This window comes from Berghia stephanieae, chromosome 1, assembly GCF_034508935.2.
Source record: "Berghia stephanieae isolate SIO BIC M18660-M18661 chromosome 1, UCSD_Bste_1.3, whole genome shotgun sequence".
NCBI classification, from domain to species: Eukaryota; Metazoa; Mollusca; class Gastropoda; order Nudibranchia; family Aeolidiidae; genus Berghia; species Berghia stephanieae.
The window spans coordinates 100,926,264-100,932,782 of NC_088360.1; positions in this window are offsets into that span (position 1 = coordinate 100,926,264).

A 6,519-nucleotide genomic window follows, 5' to 3' on the forward strand; every position below is an offset into this window, starting at 1 on the left:
TGTCCGATCCGCCCAAAATTAAATAAAACATGGTGCGCAAAGATCGTATGTAGACTTCAGTTTTGATCCGCCGATCGTGATAATCGGGACTTCAGAGGTTTGATCCGCCGATCGTGAAAATCGGGACTTCAGAGGTTTGATCCGCCGACCATCAATAATTTATTATCAAAAACATGAAATAATCTGTGTTCAATTTATAAATTTTCTTGAAGACACAATGGACATTGTCTCTTACTTTGACAAAAACCAAAATCGAACAAATGTGTTCATTTCTAGTCTAGAACCACCCAATTCATTCCGATATAATACCGTTTTGAAACGATGGGTCACATTTATGAAGTACTATTTTTTTCTTGACAAAATGAGAATAAGATGTTTTTATCAGTAATCTCCCTTAACGTTTATCAAAATAAATCATAGAGATTTGTAACTAAGAAGACAAAGACGATATAACATACTATTGATGTATCAAGTAAATGTAACTTACTAAGCATCACCATAATCTAATATACAAACGGACATATGAATATTCATAATATCAATATTTACATCAATATTCAAATTATCAAATTCAACACATTTTACGCATTTTAAGTAACGGACTATGAATGGTAATGGTGGTAGTGGGGGAGGGGGGGGGGGGGGTCGCATTGTCAAGTTTGTGAATGACATCTGATCAAATCAAAATGCAAGTGGATTTAGTTTACCCTCGAAAACTGATTTTCTTTGCATAGACAAGCGCCCTATCCAGCGGGTATCAAAAAGTTCAAATCTGAAAAAACAAAATCATGCTCTTAGAACTGGGATATTTAATCCTTTTTGGACATTTATCACTGATGACAATAATATAAGATCATATTGAAAAAAAAAAAAAAAAAAAGAAAAAAAAATATGACGTCACATTTAGCCAATCACCGATAAGCATGAGATTAATGCAACATATTTAGGTCACTCATAAAACATGCCATGGTAATATCAAAAGGCCTGAGGTTTGATCCCCAGTCGAGGTCGACTGAATTTCTGGAGGATGGTTTCTTTCTTGTATTTTTCTTTCTTGCATTGTCTGGCACCTTTCATACACACTTGTTCAGTTCTTTATCTTACACCGGTGCCGACTCCTTAATTTCTTAATCATGCTAAATACCTATGCCCCTTTTCGGCAGGTGGGCTTGTCTATAATCTAAACAAATAATGGGATGCTTTTATCGTTAGTTTATTTTGTTAAATATGGATTCAAACAAATATTATGTCGATTTTTTTCAAACCGGACGTTATGCAAATAAGGTAAATTTGTCACTAGGAAAACATTCTCCGTCCTTGCATTCCACCCGCTTGGGAAGAAGACATACATTCCTTTTAAAAATGAATTTCAAGGATTGAGTAGATAAATTCCTTTGAATTAAACCAAACTTTTCCAAACACCCCTAAACAAAACATTCTGTAGACCTTCCGAGTTATTAAGGTCCATGGAGCAGAGTTTATCCTGGTTTCGATAACGTGAAGTGGACAATAGCAATCACTTGCTACCCTTTTGATAGGACGCTAGTCGATGGCAAAGTACTTTCCACCAGATCTAACCAGATCTCCCAAATGACTGCATGCTGGATGGGTCGTGGAAAAAAATCTCGACTCTTCCCAGTATCGAACTCAGTCCTTTTTTTAGTGTGTGGAGCAAGTGTTCTACCAACTGAGCTATCGGCCCCCCCCCCCCTCAACCACCCGAAAAAAAAAAAATAGTTCAGGACTATTAAGATAAAATGTAGAGAATAGCATATGAATGACAATGGTCAAAGATGATACTAACAATCATACAAATTATATGAAAATTCAATTACCCTTTCAAGAATCTATCACGTGAATTGTAACATTTAATGCATGATATTGACTGATATTTTCAAAAATAAAAAGGGTTACATAACATTATCTGTAATGCCCCCCTGGGTTCCCCAAACCCTTTACTACTACTACTACTACTACTACTAATAATACTACTACTACTACTACTACTACTACTACTACTACTACTACTACTACTGCTGCTGCTACTACTACTACTACTACTACTACTTCTACTACTCTACTACTTCTTCTTCTAACTACTACTACTACTACATTTAATCATGATATTGACTGATATTTCAAAAATAAAAAGTCTACATAACATTATCTGCTATGCCCCTGGTCCACAACCTACTACTACTACTACTACTACTACTACTACTACTACTACTACTACTACTACTACTACTACTACTACTACTACTCTCTTACTTACTACTAACTACTTATACTACATACATACTTATACTACTACTACATACTTCTCTTCTTACACTACTATATCATACTACTAACTACTACACTATTACTTACTATCTATCTACACACTATACTATACTACTAGTACTACTATATATCTACATACTACTATACTACTACTACACTACTACTATTACCTATACAACTACTATTTACTAACTACACTACTACTACTACTACTACTACTACTACTACTACTACTACTACTACTACTACTACCATATCTTTAATTATATAAGTTTGCTTTCAGGAGACACAATGCAGACCGATTTTAACAGTATGGGGACGAGCAATTTTTTGTCGTTACAACCGATGTCGTTATAAGTGGGTTTCATTGTATGCACCTAACCCGACGTGAACATGTATACAGGTCTGGCATCCTAACCCACTTATGGGCCTAGTTTAATATTGTTGTAATGGACAATATTTTCGTCAGTTTTTGATATTTCCATTACAGCAATGAGCCCATAAGGAATTGGATTATCAGACCTACAAATAAGTGCACGTTGACCTGACCCCTTATTACCGTATTACAGACTTGCTATTTTAAGTAACTGTATGAATTTATACCCGTATTGCTAACTTTTGCGCAGATCTAAATATAATTTTACGATTTAAAGAAAATGTTTCCCTTGTGCTAGAAAGGGTTTTAAATTATCGCGATTATTCTCTGCTTCATATTTATAGAAACAAGGGATTTAACTCTCAGAAATAAAGGGTTAAACCTTGAAAATCTGCCTTATACCTTGCACTTTCTTCTATCGAATGTGCATAAAGATATTATTATCTACTTTATACTGACTTTATACTGCAACCAACTTGTCTAAAAAAAAAATTAAAAATTAAACTACTAGTAACATCTATGAATGTGTTTCTTTTTATTTAAATATTAATTTTTCCCACCATGTCAATGCAAGACATATTTGCATCATGATACAAACAAGAAGTCATGGATAATGATGAAAAAAATGTGACCGTATCGACTCAAAATTGTATTATGTCGGAGTAAACATACAAGATGCCAAAAAAGTGGTTTTATTGTAGAAAAAAAAGTCCCTCACAGCCATTAATTAGGCCCATGGAGCCGGAGTTTATCCGTAGCCATCGTTAAGTAAAGGCCTGGCACAGAAACCCAAAAAAGACTGGCATTTTGACGTCATTATTTGGTTTTTGCACCGCATAGTGAGTTGTCGTTAGTAGTGCTCATGGAAACAAGTGGTCCCATTGGTTGAACTATTGAATACAAGTCACGATTTGTTTTCTTTTGTGGCCAAAGACTGGCATTTTGACGTCATTTTTTGGTCAATGTCAGGCTATAAGTTAACGATGGCTACGGTTTATCCCCGATAATACAGTTAAGTGAGAATTACTCATAAACGTGTATGGCAAAAAAAAAAAACAATAACAAAGGCCTGAGTAACGTCATCTTCGTTCTATCAATAAAGATAGAACAAAGTTGACGTAACTCAGGTCTTTTTTTATTGGCTTTTTTTAAAAATTGTTATCACTAAACCGTATTAACCGGACTATAAACGTTTAAGGTTACACATAGTTTTGTGTGTTGGTCCGTTATATTTCCGGATGACCATGTTGTGAGTTTCTTAGCCAAGCGCACAGGATCTATAGATAGTATGCAGATGACGTCACTCAGGACTTTGTTATTGTTTTTGCCATCCGCGTTTGTGAGTTGTTCTCACTAAACTGTATTAACAAGACTATAAAAGTTCATGGTTACACAGAGTTTGTGTGTTGGGCCGTTATACTTCCGGATGGCAATGTTGTGAACTCCTTGGCCAAGCGCATTCTATCTATAGTATGGACTGCCTCTGCCCTGAGGTGCATAACAGGGAGAACGAACATGTTTTCTTAGAGAGACGAAAACTACTAATTTCACTTTTCTGGCCAATTTAAGCTTTAAACTTTGAACCCTCGTTTTAACTACAGGTTCAAGACATAAAACCATCTTGTAGCGATTGGTCACATAATTTCATAAAATGAATCAACCAGTAATGAGAATCAAAATTCAATAAGTCCATGAGGTTAGAATGTGGTATTTATACATACAAGACATCGGATGAATAGATTATTATTGGTGACCCAGCGTCTCAAAACGGTATTATGTCGGGGATGATTTTGTTGCTAAAACCGAATCTACAGTTTTTTTAAATTAATATGGGAAGTGGGTGTTTTATTGTTTTGTTGTTTTTTTGTTTGTTTGTTTTTTTTTGTTTGTTTGTTTGTTTGTTGCTGTTGCGTTTATGTTGTTGCTGTTGATTAGTTGTTTTTTGTTGTTATTTGTATTTGTGTTTCTGTTTTTGTTTGTTTGTTTGTTTTTTTTCTTTTTTTTTTTTTTTTTGTTTTTTGCTGGGGTTTTTTTTTTTTTTTGGTTGGATTTTTGTGTGTGTGTTTTTTATTCTTTGTTTTCTTTTTTGTGATAAAGTAAATTGAATGGAGCTTAATTCTACTCTAGAATCCATTTTCGACATCTGTGCCATCCCAACATAATACTGTTTAGAGGCAAATAGCCACATTTAGAGTATAATAATAATAATAACATATTACATTTTATTTTATAAATTAGTCAACTTTCACAAGAACGATGTCACAACTTTTTTACATTTGATATGAGTAGTATTAAAACATAAGAGTAATTACTATCATTATTATTACATACTCTGATACGCATGTCTTCTTACACTGTACTATATATATGCTTAAGATCCAGAAAACACATCCATCCACTATGCGTTTTTTCTCGCCAAGTACATGAAATTAATTAATTAATTAATTATATCAACATCCAGATGACCTATAATCCCCTCCATCCGTCCACTGGGCCATTCGTAGCTCGTTTTACAAGAGGAAGACTAAGCAATGTTGTATTTCTTGTTCAAAGTCGAGAGCAACATAGCGCACAATATTTGATTGAATAGAAGTTTCATAACCGAACTTGCTTCATCCGATTTTGTGAATATATATATATATATATATATATATATATATATATATATATATATATATATATATGGAGGCTATTTAAACATTTCTTTTTTCTTATAAAAAAAAGCTTCTGTTATGAACACTTTCTCGTTGGTTGACAATGAAAAATGAAGAATATGAGACCCACCGCATCAAATCGGTATTATTACGGGATTATTTCGGTGCTAAAAATGTACTTCTTTGTAAAAATAAAAAAATTGAAATCTGGGTTAAATTTAAAAGTCTACTATCGACATAGTTTCATAAAGTGTCAAAAACTAAAATCTTACATTTTTGTTAATTTCTATCTAGTTAAGAACCACTTTTTTGGCACCTGTTTCATCCAGATATAACACTTTTTAAAGACGATTTGTCACAAACATGCAATTCACTTCTTAAAAACGCTATTATGACAGGATTATTTGATGCTAAAAATGTACTGTTTTGTACATAAAGTGTCAAAACTAAAAATCATTCTTTTGTTCATTTCTAGTTAAGAACCCCTTTTTTGGCACCTGAATCATCCCAACATATCACTGTTTAAATTAAGACGACATGTTACATAACATGTAACTCACATCTTCAAAACGGTTATATTATATCGGGATGATTTAGATACTGAAAATTGCTTTTAAAAACCGAAAAGATCTGAGTTGAATTTGAATTTACATGTTTAAATGAAGATGACAAATATGTAGATTTATGAACAATTTGAAAAACCAAGATTTTGCATTTTTGATCATTGAATGTCTTGTCCTACATGTTTAATTATTCTGGGACCCTTTTAAAGCTCTTTGAGCACATTTAGGGGACATTGCTCTGGAAAAACCCCATGTTTAGACGTTTGGCTCGAAAGCTAGTTCGAAAACTAGTCCTTCAAATATCGATCGAAGTAAAAACTTTCAAACCTGGAACTTCGCGAAGTCCCAGGTTTGAAAGTTTTTTTTGCTAATACGAGGGTAATTTAAATCGATCGATATTTGAAGGACGAGTTTTCTGGCCAAATTTCTAAATATTTGTTTATCCAGAGTACAGAGCAGATTGCTCTGTATAAATGCTGAAGTTTTCACTTTAAATTGACTTTTCGACTCATGGCTCATCCCGATATAATACCAGATAGAGTCGATGGGTCACTCTGTATTGATAATATCTTTCGAATTTCAAATCAAGTCATAAGTCATTGAATTTTCTTTTTAAAAAAGCACAGAACTACACGCCATG